Source organism: Acartia tonsa, chromosome 2 (assembly GCF_053477335.1).
Source record: "Acartia tonsa isolate MP-2025a chromosome 2, ASM5347733v1, whole genome shotgun sequence".
Classification (NCBI taxonomy): Eukaryota; Metazoa; Arthropoda; class Copepoda; order Calanoida; family Acartiidae; genus Acartia; species Acartia tonsa.
Genome location: NC_137261.1, coordinates 1006613 through 1024816, shown reverse-complemented (window position 1 = coordinate 1024816; position 18204 = coordinate 1006613). Strand labels below are relative to the sequence as shown.

General features: G+C 30.4%; 1 protein-coding gene across 1 annotated transcript in view; it reads left to right on the top strand.

The window, feature by feature from the left end:
- Positions 1-18204, top strand: part of para (sodium voltage-gated channel paralytic) — a 311186-nt gene that overhangs the window by 54844 nt on the left and 238138 nt on the right. Inside the window, exon 2 of the mRNA XM_080152120.1 lies at positions 4486-4563. The gene's annotated coding sequence lies outside the window, so the exon portion shown is untranslated. The remainder of the gene's footprint in view (positions 1-4485; positions 4564-18204) is intronic.

Sequence of the window (18204 nt, the reverse complement as noted above, 5' to 3'; positions counted from 1 at the left end):
ATCCATCTATCCATCTATCCATCTATCCATCTATCCATCTATCCATCTATCCATCTATCCATCTATCCATCTATCCATCTATCCATCTATACATCTATCCATCTATTCATCTATCCATCTATCCAACTATCCATCTACTCATCTATCCAGCTATCCATCTATCCATCTATCTATCAAACTATCCATCTATCAAACTATCAATCTATCAATCTATCCATCTATCCATCTTTCCATCTATCCATCTATCTATCCATCTATCCATCTATCAACCTATCAACCTATCAATCTATCAAACTATCAATCTATCAATCTATCAATCTATCAATCTATCAATCTATCAATCTATCAATCTATCAATCTATCAATCTATCAATCTATCAATCTATCAATCTATCAATCTATCAATCTATAAATCTATCAATCTATCTATCTTTTTATATGGTGCAAAGATTGATAAACATTTACAGAAATCATTATCATCCCTATGTACAACATCCAAGAGTCCAGTTCTAAAAAAAACTTTTAAAAATAGTGTAATTTTTTTTCACTTATTTCCTGTAAAGTTGTGTGTTACCGTTTAGTCAAATGCGCTTATTAAGTCAAGCTGTTCTTAATGATGATCAATTATGATTATATATATGTATGAAATGGTCATAATTAAGAACCGTTTGACTTAAAAAAAGAATTTGACTAAACGGGAACACACAACTTCAGATTAATACAAGAAAAAATTGTAAATAATGTTTGATTGGTAGTATGCTGTGAATGTGAAAGATAAAGAAACTAATACACCGATAATGGGGATCAGAAGTAGAAATTTTGGATGTAGAAGTTATTCTAAGCTGCCTTACAGTGTCGGTAAATAGCTTTAATCCTGCTTAATCAAAATGCTTTATAAAACCAACAAACTTTTGTGGATGGTAACAATAATGTTAAAATACTGTTCCTAGACTTCTGATTTACACTCATACCCATAATATATATTAATATCTAGAATATATTCTGTACAATATTTACAGTATGACTGATCAAGAATGGAGGGGACATTGGGCTGTTCATTAAACTAGTCCCCAAAAGTTTCATAATAACGTGTCTTTTTCGTGTGCTTAGCAAATTTTATTAAATTTTGATGTATTGGTACCTTAATTTTAGTGTCTATTTAATCATTAATCGTGATACAGCAGGGGTAATGTGTTGTATCAGCATTAGGGACGTATATCAATTTATTGGCCATTGGTTTATTCCTTTAGATCCCTAATTACCCATATAAAAAGCTTTGAAAAAAACATTGGCCTTTAAATAACATATTCATTTTACTTAGTTATTTATATCCTTTAAATTAGGATCTTATTTTACTCTTCTTATGATGACTCTTTTGTAAAGTCCATACTGTATAGCTATATATGTAAAACATACACATAGTGATTTAATACTATCAATACACCTTTTTTCTTTCTCTTTTCTTATGTAGAAAAATATTAGGTGTCAGGGAGTGAGGGGACATTGGAGCATAAATTATACTGGTCCCCAAAGTTTTACATCCACCAAGCTAATAATAAAATACATTTTTCACATGATTGGGAATGTATATCAATTCATCGTCTATTGTCTTATCCCTTTAGATCCCTAGGTATTTGAATAACAAAAAAGTATTTCAATAGAAAGATAGTTGAATAGATAGTGTAAGGATGGATGGATATATAAGCATATAAATATGACCTTGATTGAGGGATTAATAGATTCAATCATAGATTGATTTCAATCGATAGATAGATGGATTGCAGCATGGAATGATAAATTTAATGATAGATGGATTGACTGATGGAGTGATAGTTGAATTTATAAGTGGATTGATAGATAGATTGATTGGTAGATAGATGAATTGATAGATGATTTATAGATGGATTGATAGCTGGATTGGTAGATAGAATGATAAATGATTTGATAAATGAATGGATGAATTGATAGATGGATTGATAAATGGATTGCAGCATGGAATGATAAATGTAATGAGAGATGGATTGACTGATGGAGTGATATATGGATTTATAGGTGGATTGATAGATGGATTGATAAATGTAATGATAGATGGGTTGATAGATAGATTGATAGATGCATTGATAGGTAGATTAATAGATAGATTAATAGACGAATTGATAGATGGAGTGATAGATGGATTTATAAGTGGATTGATAGATAGATTGATAGCTAGATTGATAGATGGATAGCTAGATGGATTGATAGATGGATTGATAGATGGATTGATAGATGGATTGATAGATGGATTGATTGATAGTTGATTTATTTAATGAATAGACGATAGATTTAATGAAGGATTGATAGATGATTTAATAGATAGATTGATAGAGGGATAAATTAAAACAAGTGATGAATTGATTTATAAATCTGATATGTAAAAAAGGCTTGATGGGAAGATAACTTTAATGACTAAATTTATAAATTGATAGGCAATTAACAAAAATAAAAGAAAAAAAGTTAATAGAAAAATAAAAGAGATATTTAGAAAGATAAATGGATTAAAAGCAAGTAAATACCTGGGAAAAATATAGTGAGGAAAATTGGAAAAGGTAGGGGCAAAAACAGGGTATTAGTTTTTGTAGATATATTTTGGATGTAAATACTCTATACACCTATTTATAACTTCATTACATGGTTATCTATAAGATAAACAAACCAAGTTTATTCAGAGTAGATACTTTATAACAAAGGTTTGTCAGTTTGTCCTTTCTTTATTGGTTTAAAATACTCACAGATTATGAGTTTATTATCAGAGAGAGGGGGACAATCGGCTGTTTATTACGCTAGTCCCCAAAGTTTTAAAATGACGTTTTCTTATTCGGAGGCATAACAACTTTAGGTACTTCAGTTAATTGTGATTAGTTCGTTCATTAAGTTGAGTGTTTAAACGTTTCAACCACTAATTTTATTTTGCAAAAGGTGTAAATTTGTGTATTATCATTCAGGATGTACATCATTTTATCAGCCATAGTCTTAACCTTTTAGATCCCTGTTTATTATATGGTTGTTATATGTACATAGTTTATTAATGAAGCTACTCTATAACTAGAGTTTTTCTGTATTTCCTTACTTTATTGAATGTAAATATTCTACCTATATATAATTAATGCTGTATAATTGATTGCCACGAAAGGGACTATACCCCATATTTCTCATACGTTTTAAATTAATACTGCCCTACTTTATTTAATTTACAAATAAACACACAAGCTAAAGTTGAAAATTGATCATAAAAAAAGGATCAAAGTATAAACGTGGTGTGTATACACTTGCGCATAATATCAAAATTGCATTGTTGTTCAAATTTTAACAATTTTTCAATAGCATTAGTATAATATCAGGGATCTATAGGGATAAGACAATGGCAGATAAATTGATGTACATCCCCAATATTGATACACAAAGATTCCTCTTCTGTAGATTACAATTATTGAGAAAAAACATTTAGACATCCTACTTTATAAATTAGCCAAACAAAATTCATTAAACGAATAAGAAAACGTTATGAAAAACTTTGGGGACTAGTGTAATAAACAGCCTAAATGTCCTTCCTTCCTGGGAATAGACAGTGAGTACTGTTAAAATAAATATGAATTTGAGAATAAGACACACGTGCAGAAGTTAATGTTTACTCATAAATGTGTATGTTGATTAATAATTTATATAAATGGCTTGGTGTTAAACTAAAACATAAATTAACAAAAATTAGATATTTATTAACAGTTATTCTTTATTCTGTGTTTAATTATTTAGTTTTTTGTTTTGTTGTACAAAATCGTTTGTATAAGTTCAAATTCTAAAGAATGAACAAAACAAGGATGACATAAAATCATAAGGAAGGAAAACAGTGTTGTCATAACATAATAAGCAGACCATTAATTTGTAATAAATCATAAATAAAATTTTAAGATTTGACTATAGTGATGCATTGTTTATAAAATTGTACTTTGTTGTCCTACGAATCTATTTCTAAAAAGTTAGATGAAATGGATAATCTATAATACAAAGTAGAACGATGTCTGTCTGTTTGTTTATCTGTGTGTCTGTTTGTTTGTTTGTAGCGAAGGATCTCGCTAACCGCTGAACCCATCGGGTTCTCCTTTACAGGGTAGCTTCTCATAGGTCCCGGAAAGGTTTATAACTACTTTCTTGGGGGGTGGGACACCACCAACCCCCCCAAAAATTAAAAATACCCACCCAAAAAAAATTTCTTCTTAAAACTAAAATTAAAATAAAGATGAGGCAAAGCCCCTAGAGGCTAGGGGCGAAGCCGCTAGTTATATCATATATCAAAAAAATTATAAATCAGCATGTAAAAAATATAACTAAATTGTATTTTTTTATCTCTTTTAGCCAAGAAAAACCTAAAGCGTTTCATAAGACCTATAGAGTTGCTTTTGAAAAAGGCTTTTATATGTAACATCTAATGATATAATATTATTTCAGGTAGTTTGTGTGTGTGTATAGGCGGGCTATGCCTGGCCACCAAATTTACACACTAACAGCAAGGCGGTCAACCGTAAGGTAATTACACCCCAGTTTTACATTTTTTTAAAACAGAAATATGAACACAGTAATAGTGTCTGACTGATTATGACGTAACAAAAAAAATTAGCCAATGAGAGGCCACTATAAATTTTACCATTGGTTAATAATGGCCTCTCATTGGCTAATTTTTTTTGTTACGTCATAATCAGTCAGACACTATTACTGTGTTCAGAAATATTAAAGTTGCACCATACCTATGCGTTGGATTTACACCTAAGGTAATTACCCCAGTTTTACATTATTTTAATAAAAATATAAACTTTGCATCATACCTTCCCCTGTGTGGTAATTACCCAAGTTTTACATTATTTCAATAGAAATATAAACGTTGCACCATACCTTCCCCTGAAATTTTTAATAATTTAAGAAAAAATACGTTTACTAAACAATATATAAAAACCGCTAATTGTAATCAAAAAAAGGGCTAATTTTAAGTATCATTATTGGTGATGTACCTCAATATATGGTTCTTTGTCTTATCCCTTAGATCCCTGTGAGAGTGCTTATCTTGCCTCTTGAGGGAGGACAGTAGCGGAATTTTGTTCTCTAGAAAATAATAAAATCATTTTATTTCCTTTACCCTATCCCTGCAGAAAAACTAATAGCTCTAAATGGTGAATATTACGTGTGAAAGATCATTAAAAATTGCACTATCCCTCATCCTGTCATTATCAGGGGAGGGATTTTTATTCATGAGAAAATCTGTGAATTGGCCCTTTTTGTGGCAACGCACGTTAAGGGGCGATATGTCGTATTTTGAAAATGGCTTTTGATATGTTATTTTAGATTGGTTAGGTTATATTGAGTGAGGTGATTGGCCAGCAGGGTAAGGTAGTTGGCCCCGCAGGGGCTAGAAATAGAAGTAAAGCTACTGTGAAAATACGAAGAAACGCCCCTTGAGGGGCGTTGCACGAAAGGGACTATACCCGAAAATCTAAATAACCACCAACCTTTCCATCGTTCTAAAATCATATTTGGAATGAAACTTAATCTTTTTTTTTGCATTATTTAAAATTTTATTATTTGCGGAAAAGTGAGAAGCACAATATTTGTTTTTAGATGAAATATCACTTTCTTGTGATTAAAGGTTGCACCATTTCTCTTGTTGTCTTCCTCCTTTCACTACTTTCATTCAAGGAGGGAGGGGACATTGGCCTGTATATTACACTAGTCCCCAAAGTTTTGTTATAACATTTTCTTATTTGTTGGCTTTCAGGACTTTTAGTGAATTTTGATTGGTTGGCTCATTTAGTCCAAACTTTTCAACCACTTATTGTAATCTACAGAAGGCATATTTTGTGTATCATCATTGGGGATGTACTTCAATTTATCGGCTATTGTCTTATCCCTTTAGTTCTCTTTAGACTTTCATTATGATGATATACAAGTAGGGACAAATATTTTGAAAAATAGATAGATGAACAAGGTTATATAAAGCAAAATGGGGTGGGATTGCTAGAATATTAAATATATTAAATATTCCATTTTTTTTATTTTAACAAATATGTAAGGATGTTTTAAATGGGCTTACACATTATCATAAATAAATCCTAAATGATAATACATACACAAAAATAACCCTTCTGTGGATTACAATTAGTGGTTGAAACATTTGGACACTAATCAAATTTCAATAAAATTCCCCAAAGTTGTTAAGCCAACAAATAAGAAAGCGTCTTTATAAAACTTTGGGGACTAGGGTAATAAACAGCCCCATCTCCCCTCTCTCCCTTGCATGGGAGATATACAGACAAACAACAACCACTTACTTTATTATGTAGACTATGAGTGAGTGTCCCTTGATTATTGAGCGGCCTACGCAACAACTGCAGTTTGTTTCATTAATACCATCATCAAGTGTTCGAGCAATAACGTCAATCATGGATTTACGGGGTTAAATTCAAGGAGGAAGGTGCCATTAGGCTTTTTATTACACTAGTCCCCAAAGTTTTTTTTTTATAAAGTTTTCTCATTTCTTATTCATTTGCTTAACAACTTTGGGGATTTTTATTGAATTTTGATTGGTTCGTTTATTAGGTTGAGTGTTTAAATGTTTCCACCACTAATTTTAATCTACAGAAGTGGCAATTTATCAGTCATTATCTTGTCCCTTTAAATCCGTAGGATAGAATGGGTTAAACTTCAAAATAACACTTTTTTGAGAATTTATTAAACTTTTAAGCCATGTATTAATAGTTATGGAATGCCACATAACATTATTCTAATAATGACATTATGACAAAAACCATATCCTTATACTAAAGTAACAGGATGTCTGTGTGTCTATGTGTCTGTACCGAAGGATCCCGCTAACCGCTGAACCGATTGGGTTCTCCTTAACAGGGTAGATTGTCATATGTCCAGGGAAGGTTTTTAACTATTTTGGGGGAGGGTACCACCACCCTCCCAAGAGAAATCACAATAAAATCGTAAAAAATTGAAATATTTCCGCCGCATAGTGTCGCTAGCAATTAACAATTGATAACATAGACAAGTTATTTCTCAAATTAGATATCTAAAATAAAAATAAAAACATTTAAAGGCCACTAGAGGCCTCAAGGGGCGTAGCCGCTAGTATATCAATAAACAAAAAGACAAAAGTATAAGTTGATTTTATAATTTAAAATGAAATTACTTAAAAACTAAAATAAAGTACATATAAAATTAACACCTATATTGTTTTGGAATAGTTCAAAATTAAGATCTACACTCCTTTTCTCCCCCTGTTTTGAGAGAAAACTCTGTATTGTTGGTGTGTGGGTCATTATCTTTTGTCTGTTTGTTATGTATAGTAGACTGTTTCATTAAAAACTGTTTTAGAAAAGTTTTTGCAGATAAATTCGCTGGCATCTAAGAAAATATTTTGAGAAATTATTAAATAAAAATAATAAGACAAAATTTTCACATATTTAGAGTCTTTTGTAGTATGCTGAAATCGTCAAATTGTTTTCAGGGTTAAAGGGGACATTGGGTTGTATATATTACACTAGTCCCCAAAGTTTTATACTAACGTTTTCTAATTCTTATTCGTTAACTTAACAAATTTGGATGACTTTTATTGAGTTTTAATTGATTGGCTTGGTTCATTTAGTTGAGTGTCCAAACGTTTCTGCCACTAATTGTAATCTACAGAAGGGGTAATTTTGTGTATCATCATTCGGGATGTACATCAATTTATGGGCCATTGTCTTGTCCAATAAGATCCCTTAATTGTTTTGGTATGAGCGAATTGAAAAACTATGAATGCGTCTATTTGAGACAATCTAATAATGTATATTCAACCCTACTGTTGATATCATTAATGTATATCCACTTTCATTTTCTATACATCTATATTTTTTTTTATCTATCTATTAGGTAATTTCTAATTCGTGTTATCTATCGATCTATCTACCCTATATCTAACTATCTAGAATCTGTTCATCACATATTTATATTTTTTCATTACACTTTTGCTATGGATATCAACTCTTATTTTCTATCTATCTATCTATCAATCTATCTAATATATTATTAATTTGTCTGAATTATTATACAACATTTTTCTTTTTATTTTCAAGACTAATTAGTATTTATCTATTCAATCTACCTTCTTTATATGTTGATATTATTCATGGATAGCAGCCCTTTTTTTCTATCATTTCTATCTAGATATCTTATCTTGCTTTGTGCCTGTTCTTGTATAAATAAATTTATAAAATAGATGTATAACCAGACATTTACAAAGATCCCCCTGCTAAGAACCTTTTTCGTCTGCTAGCAAATTGCTTTCTGCTCTTTTGTAGCGACTTGGCTGTGTTAATATTTCCCAGATCCAATAAGAAGTCGGCAGAGGTTCTTCGGGAAAGGGGAATACATTTATTGGGAATAGTCCCTTTCGTGGCAACGTTCCTCAAGGGACGATTCGTCGTATTTTTAAAATGGCTTTTTATAAATTATTGTAGGTTAGGTTAGGTTATACTAGGTTAGGTGATTGCCCCACAGGGTTAGGCAATTTGCCCCGCAGGGTTAGAGCCCCCCACAAAGGCTAGAAATAGGAGAAAAGCTCCTGCGAAAAATATGAAGAATAAAGGTGCGTTGCCACGAAAGGGACTAAACAAAATTTATCTAAACCTTTCTCTTCATGTATTTTATTCTAATATTATATGTTTCTTCTTTTACTATTCTCCTTCTTATTAAACATTAATTGGTTTCGGGTTTCATTATTCTACATAGTATATCTTTTCATTATTCTTAACAAATTACATAATTCTTTATGATATTGTTAAGAAAATAAATCTGCAAATTTCCTTAGGACACAACAGGTGTTGGTCCAGGAGGGTTAGGGTTCACCTTGAGGGGTTACACATAAAGAAAAAGATATAAGAAGTGTAATAATATGATAATAAATAACTTAGAGGACAATTAATTATATGAAATATGAATATATGAAACAAATCATATTAGATAAACCTAATAAATATAAATTGAAATTATATTTATTTAACTTGGATTAAGTAAACTTCACCCCCCTATTTTATTTTCAATTTAAAGAGATATGTTTAAAATTTTTTGTGGGGTATTATCACTACTGGGCTCTACTTACCCTTATTTTAAATTTAAAAGAATTTAAAAGATACTGATAACGAATTACTGAAAATAACTAACGGTTTTAATCATTTAATAATCTTACTATGTAATAGAATTTACCTCGTTAGTATAGGATATTAGGTTAAGTAATATCCAATAGACAACTAACCCTTTGATTGCACGACCTTTGTCTTAAAGTCTAAAAGTCCGCGTATGGAAATGGTTTCTTTGCCAAGGCCTTCCTTTTCTTACACTATTAGTGTCACCTGCCAGACTTAGCAGCAGTATGTACTATTCTTACGTCTCTAGTATGATGCAGTTAGGACCAGACTTTGTTCTACATCTCTCATCAACGTTATGTTATAACTAAGCTATCAAATGTTCTTCTAATGTCAAACTAACAAAAATATGAAAATTATAAATTATTTATTCTAGAGGAATGGGGAGCTAAATTAATGCAACATCTCCCTTGATAAATACAAGCTTCCAAATCCAAATATTTTTACTCAAAAATGAACGACATGATTTATTCAATGTGCCCTGTCCTAATCATGTATAACATATTATTAATTACTAGTGATTTCCTCCCTTGCATTCATTTGTGTTGAGGGGGCAGAAAATAGACTAAAACCATCTAATTTTTTTTTTAAACCTTACTACTTTATATAAAGGATCAGGCATTTAATTAAGAAATGTTATTTGTACCTTCTATACCATACAGAGGACAATGAGCTGTTTAATACACTAGTCCACAAAGATTTACATATAATAACGTTTTCTTATTCTTTGGCTTAACAACTTTGAGGACTTTTGATTGGTTGATTCATTAAGTCAAGTGTTTAAACGTTTCAACAAATCTACAGAAGGGGTAATTTTGTGGATCATCAGTTGGGATGTAGATCAACTTATCGGTCATTGTCTTACCACTTTAGATCCTTGTATACATACCTATTTATTTATTCATTAAGCTAAGTTGAAGTGGCCAAGATGAAGCTTAGTGTCGTGCTAAACATTCATTTCCCCTTTTCAAAATTAAACCTGTCATCAAGTACAGGAATAAAAATGGATAAGACAATGGCCGATAGATTGTACACGTCCCCAATAATGATTCACAAAATTACCCCTTCTGTTGATTACCATTAATTATTGAAACATTTTGACACTAAACTTAATGAACCAACCAATCAAAATTCAATAAAAGTTCCTAAAGTTGTTATGCAAACAAATAAGAAAATGTAGATATAAAACTTTGGGGACTACTGTAATAAACAGCCCAATGACCCCCTCCTTCTCTCAAGTAAATCTCATTACCACCATAACGTTCAGCACTACAGGACGGACGTACAGACATTGTACGTTACAAAGTTGTTTATCTAAATATATGTTACGTCTGTTTCCTTTATTACTCTTTTAAAATCTTTTTCCATTTCTCTGATGAAAAACTCAGAGAGAGAAAGGACAATGGGCTATTTATTACACTAGTCCAAAAAGTTTTATAACAACTAATTCTTATTCGTTGGCTTAACAACTTTGTGAATTTTTATTGGTTTAGGCTCATTAAGTTGAGTTTTCAACCGTTTGAACCACTAATTTTAATATACAGAAAGGGTAATTTTGTGCTTTATCAATAGGGATGTACAGTAATTTATCGGCCATTGTCTTATCCCTTTAGATGCCTGTGAAAAACTTAAGGTTAACAGTGCTCCGTAATTATTTATGTCTAAAGTTTAAGAGTAATAGCTTTTTTAAAGAGATAAGTAGGGGGGCTGAAGTTTTCTTGTAACTTTTAAAGATTATAGTGGATTCGACCATAACATACATTGATATTATTCAGTTGATTGTATTATCATATTATATAAAGAAGTTAGGTTTTTAGGATATGTAGCTTAAGATTTCGATAACTACTGAACCGATTGAGTTCTCCAATTTAGGGAAGCTTCTGATAGGTTCTTGGATAATATTAGGCTATTTTTCTATTTTCCGAACTCCCAAGCTCATATGTATATGCTAAAAGCTAGTCGGTAGTAATAATATATTAATACATAAAGCTACTATAAAAATTATAGAAGCCAATTTTCTTTTTGATGATCTTTTCCTTAAAAACAAAATTTACTTAGAACCAGTTTTGATCCAGCGGAAATTCTTTAGAATTTATTTAGGGCGGAAAGCTGTCTATAATACGTTGCAGTAATAACTATTCTTATATAAGCACTATCTATCTATCTGTTTCTATATTGTCTCTGAGGTTTGATGCATTTAGTAGTCATGTTTGTCAAAGAATGCTGGGCAAAGATTAAAAGAAAAACTGGCAATTGAAAAGCCAATTTTCCTCATAATATTGCTCTTTACATTTTCGCCATCTCTCTTTTTTCTCTATTTAATTCTTTTTCTTTTAAATGTCTAACAAAATTTGATGTATTCTTTAGGGTTTTTTTGTATTGTTATTTTGTAACTGGACAAAGTGTCTCAAAAATCAGCTATGTGACGTCATAGAAATAAGGTAGATCAGAGGATATTTGGGAAAGAAAACCCATTTAAAAGGGATGGATAATCCATAATTTTTATGACGTCCCATGGCTTTTTTGAGCCACTTTGTCCAGTTACTCTTTTTAAAATTATATTTATTTGGATGACATTTTATACTTTTGTACTTTTATTTCTCCTCTATATCTGTACCTCTATTGTGTTATTGCCTGAAAACAAATATTTGAAATTTTTGTCTTTTCTGTGTGTGTACTTTTCTAGCATCTATCTATCTATCCCTCCCCTCATATCATCTTGGAGATTCATACTGTCTTTTATCCTAGGAAATATTTTAAATATTGCATTCTTGTGTCTTGACATTTTTAATTGCTGATATGGAATCAGTTACAAAATATATTTTTTTCAATAATCTATCCTTCCTCCTATTATATAAAGTAGTAAGCTTTTTTGTCTGTTGCTGCGAAGGATCTCACTAACCGCTGAACCGATATAGTTATCCTTAACCATATAGTTTCTTATATGTCCAGGGAAGGTTTTTAACTATTTTGGGAGAGATTTTCTCAAACCTCATAAAAAAATGACCCCCCCTCCAAAAAAAAAAAAAAATTCTTTTTTTCTAGTTCCCTAGAATCTTCTGGGGTCGTAGTGACAGTCACTTGTCTATCTAAAAGTATATATATCGTACTAAAATATTCTTTACTAGCGGCTTCGACCCTAGAGCCCCTAGAGGTTTGATCAAATCAATTTTTCGTATTTTAGATTTAAAGGAAAATGAAAAAATAAAAATTTGGGGGGGGGGAGAAATCTTTTTTTTTTTTGGGGGGGGGGGTAGTCGACCCTACTGTTTTAATTTTAGTTTTAAAAAATAAAAAAAAAAATTGGGGGGTTGGGGGTGCGGATGCGCTCCTAGCATCTAGAGCTCTGTATGCAAAGATGCTACTAGAAAAAAAGTTTAAACCATCCAAAACATAAATCTGAAATGAAAAGCCTAAAATTATCACAAGACCTATGTGATGCCTATCTAAAATAAAGAACCTAATCAGTTATGTAGTTATTGAGATCTTAAGCTTCTGACAAACAACCCTAAATACTTTATATAGTAGGATGAACACTACTGCCAATTCACAAGAACTATCCATCAAACTATGCATCTATCTATCTACATATCTATCTATCTATCTATCTATCTATCTATCTATCTATCTATCTATCTATCTATCTATCTATTTAGCTATCTATCTATCTATCTATCTATCTATCTATCTATCTATCTATCTATCTATCTATCTATCTATCTATCTATCTATCTATCTATCTATCTATCTATCTATCTATCTATCTATCTATCTATCTATCTATCTATCTATCTATCTATCTATCTATCTATCTATCTATCTATCTATCTAGCTATCTATCTACATATCTATAAATGTTAAATATATTGAAGTGATGGTAGGATTATTCAATTAAATAATCTATCTATCTATCTACATATCTACATATCTATCTAACTATCTACATATCTATCTAACTATCTAGATATCTATCTATGAATATTGAATATATTAAAGTGAGGGTAGGATTATTCAATTTAATAAGTAGGACACTTGCCATATTCAGTATCTAACTATCTACATATCTATCTATCTATCTATCTATCTATCTATCTATCTATCTATCTATCTATCTATCTATCTATCTATCTACATATCTATCTATCTATCTATGAATATTGAATATATTAAAGTGATGGTAGGATTATTCAATTTGATAAGTAGGACACTTGCCATATTCAGTATTTATCTATCTATCTATCTATCTATCTATCTATCTATCTATCTACATATCTATCTATCTATTTATGAATTTTAAATATATATTGAAGTGATGTTAGGATTATTCAATTTAATAAGTAGGACACTTGCCATATTCAGTATCTATCTACATATCTATCTATCTATCTACATATCTATCTAGCTATCTAAATATCTATCTAGCTATCTACATATCTATCTATCTATCTATCTATCTATCTATCTATCTATCTATCTATCTATCTATCTATCTATCTATCTATCTAGCTATCTATCTACATATCTATAAATGTTAAATATATTGAAGTGATGGTAGGATTATTCAATTCAATACTCTATCTATCTATCTACATATCTATCTATCTATCTATCTAGCTATCTACATATCTATCTATCTAGCTATCTACATATCTATCTAGCTATCTACATATCTATCTATCTAGCTATCTACATATCTATCTAGCTATCTACATATCTATCTATCTCTCTATGAATGTTGAATATATTGAAGTGATGTTAGGATTATTCAATTTAAAGTTCAAACAATTGTCCTTTCCTTTTATAAACTCCTGAAAAGCGTTTCTACATTACCAGCAAGTAATAGACTGTCTGTGTGGCTCAAGTCTAAAAAGTCATATCAACTCATGAATTTCTAGCAGTTATGTCAATTACTATAAAACAAATTTTCATCAACAGTATTTTATTATTCTAAAAAAGGTTGGAATTTGCCTTTCATGAAGCATTTTTAAAGTACAGTATTGTTTTTTTTTTATTTTCTCATAGAGAATAAAGGTATATTAAAGTATTCTACTCTTTTTAATATTGCCATATAGAATCAATAGAAGCAAAGATTAAGTTAAAAAGTTAGATGAAAAAAATGTTTGTTTAATGTTTTGTTTTTGTAGATTGGATCTCACCATTTATAGAATTTTTAATAGATTTTTGGCAAATATTTCTACGTTTAGTTTGTTTTCCATAATTTTAAAATCTTATATACATCTAAAATTGATTCAAAACATACATAACTTTTTTCTTCCGCTTTTATTATCCCTAAAATCCCTGAACATTAAATGGGCTTTTTGGCTTGTATTCTATTCAAACTGAAAAGTGATAGAGAAGTAAAAAGATAGAGGGAAAGAGAGAGAGTGAAATAAAGAGCTAGAGTTATGTAAATATGCAAAAATTTTCAGGAAGATAGAGGTTTTTTCCTATGGAAATAATTCATTAAACCAAAGTCATTCAGGGAAAGAGGGCACAATGGGATGTTTATTACACTGATTCCAAAAGGTTTATAATAAAGTTTTCTTATTTGTTGGCATAACAACTTTTGGGGACTTTAGTGAATTTTGATTGGTTGATTAATTAAGTTGAGTGTAAAAACAACTAATTTAAATCTGCAATTGTCTTATCCCTTTAGGTCCCTGAAAGTCATTATCATTTGGAAAAGATAAAATTTTCTTTCGTTGTTCCAACCCTAAATCCCTGAAAGATGCTGACTGTAATCCCTAGTCTCAAGTCTATAACATTCAGGGAGTAAGGGAGGGGACAATGGATCGAAAATTCAATTTTTAGGAGTCTCAGACTTTGGGTACTGTCTTAAAGGGAATGTGCAAGAATTTATCAGTTTCTGACTGAGTTTGGGTACATAAAATGCCGCTACTCGCTGTGTTAGTTTTGAACATAGCAGACGGAGAGTAGTTTAAATATAATATTTAAGATATATTTCACTCCCCTCTCCCTCACCTCCCTTTTTTAAAGCAGACAATAGGAAAAAGGGAGAAGGGAGGTGGGGGCAAGGGAAATAAACAGGATAAAAAGAGGCGGGCAGGCAGGAGAGTTCCAGGGAGATTCTTTTAGTAATTAATTACAGAATGGTTACGTCAGTCTGATATAATGGTAATCTAATTATCAAATGATTGCTTTTTTCTTGGAACTTTTTTCTTAGTTTATATTTTTGTAAATTTAATTAACAAACCCTTTACAATTTTCTCCAAATTTTCTGGATTAATCTGGATTTCATGGCCTTTCTTTGAAAACTCTTAAATTGGATTAATTGTCCATAATTCCTTCCCTTACTCCCTGATAACATCTCTCTTCCATGGAACAGGAATATCACATATACAGAAAAATTAAGATTAAGAGACCTTTTTGCAGTCAATTTCTTAATTAAAAAATTCATTTTTTAAAGCGAAGCTTTTCTATAATTAGGGTCGGTCCGTCCGTCCGTCCATAAATCTGAGACAGATAGCTTTTTTCGTTAATTTAGGCATGTTAGAATTGTTCTATCTTTTTCAAATTTTGCATGGCGATTCCTGTAGAAGTTAGGTATGATTTAGAAAGCGTAGCAACTTTATAATCATTACCAGAATGTCCGTACGTCCATTTTAAAGATGGTTGGTTTTTTACTTTTTTAACAAAAAATTTTTATGTGATCTAATTATCCGAATGTTCTGATTTTTGGTATACTGATTCATTGGACAACAAAGTACAATATTATAAGCAAAGCAACTCTATAATCAAGTCCTAAAAATGTAAGTATGTCCATAAACATTATTCTGTATCAAGAAGTTTTTCAACAAATTTACTCACAATTTTGCTTTGACTCTTATTCATTTATATTCTGATTATTCAGTTCTAACACTATACAAGTGTTAATGTCCGTGGGTCCTATCGTTTCAGAGCTTCGCTTTTATGGATGTTGTCATCCTTGTTAAAATAAGATGTATATAATAACAAAAAACTCAAAGTGAGAAACTATTGACTTTTGTAAAAAATGAAATTCAGCAATACTAGAAATTAAAACTCAGCACTATGTGACTATTTTATGCTTGCAAATCTTTTAAATTCTATTATATAAAGTAGTAAGGTTTTTTGTTTACCTGTTGAGATATCGCTAACAACTGAACAAATATACAGAAGAGGGAATTTATTTATCATCATTGGAAATGTAAATCAATTTATTGGCCATTGTTTTATCCCTTTAGATTACCTGTCTATCTACCTTTCTACTATACATCTATATATTGTATCTTCATATGTTTGTTGTTATAAGAATAATTAGTATCTTACCAATAGTTTAGTCTAGAATCAGCCAATATGTTAATAACAACCCATAACTCTTTCCATCTATCTAACTACTACGTAATAACTCTTGTTTAACTTTTTATTTAGTACCTATATTTGCGATAACTTTTACTATACAGAATCTATACACGTCTATGGATGAGCTCGAGTTCTCCAAACATCTTATCTACTAAATATTAACAACTTTTATTTAAAGTGTAAACTTAAGACCATTGTTTTTCTTTTTTAATTTCATACATATAAATATTTTCTTTTTTTAAATTGTATCTTTTTTTTCCTTTGTAAGAGTTTTGTATTGATTAGCATAAAAGATTAATTGATTAGGATATATATATATTGTACATATACAATTACATTCATTCCCAACAATTAGGAAAAATACTGTACAAATCGAGGATCTAAAGGGATAAGACAATAGACGATAAATTGACGCCAATAATAGGGTTTGATGTTTAATTTACTCAAGCTATTTGAAGGTAAAATATGATATTTTGAAAAGAAAAATTATCATAATAATATGAAGGAATAAAACAAAAGAAAAATAACAAGATATAAAAGATTTATGTTTACAGAAAGTAGTAAATACTGTAGCTAACAGTAGCATAAGAAAACAAAATCATAAACCCATTCTAATCTTTTTAAATCCCACTTTTTATTTTGACTAAACTTAGATTCAAATGCAATTGCATGTCTTACAATATATTATCATGCGAAACATTTAAATCTTTTAGTTTCAGTATTTTTTTCTCTCCAAGAAATTGTAATTTGAACCTGTTTTGATGCAATACATATGCCATGATAAATGTTTAGCAGCAGTTGCTAGGACATTTCCCTCTCATAACAATAAATTCTAAGCTATCAAATTAATTCAAGACCACCATGAAAACTAGCAGATATTACAGTTTATGTTAGTAACAATGTATGGACAGAAAAAAAGATCTTTAGTGTAATCTGTCAACAAAATTTGATTATATTCACAAATTCTTGGCCCTACGAAGAATCCTGGTCGGTAGAATCCTTGCTATAGTGAGGGGAACATCTTTTCCCCCCCAAAACTTTTAATTTATTCTAAGTTTAAGGGGAGTTTGGATGAGTAAGGGGGAACAAAAACCCTAAAATTTTTAGGGGTGAGAGGGGGGAGGGTGATTTTTGGCAGTTCAACTTGAAAAATAAGATATTTTGTTAGGTTTATAAACAATAGATAGTATAAAAGGTAGATAGATATAATATCAAAAGATTATTACTTTCTGACTTTTTGGCCTACGTTTTCTTTTATAACATTCAAATTTTTTTCTTTAGTTTCAACTACCTAACTATTTTTCAAATTACAAACCTACTTATCTACTTTACTACAGAGAGAGAGAGAGAGGGGACAATGGGCTGCTCATTACACTAGTCCCCAAAGTTTTATAATAATATTTGCTTATTTATTGGCTAAACAACTTTGGGGACTTAAGTGAAATTTGATTCGTTGATTCATCAAGTTTAGTGTTCAAACGTTTCAATTACTTATTTTAATCTACGGAAGGAGTAATTTTGTGTACCATCATTGGGAATGTACACCAATTTATCTGCCATTTTCGTATCACTTTAGTTGTCTACCTGTGTACCATGTAACAATTGTTCTATGTGTGTGTCTACCTGTGTAACTATGTACCAATTATTC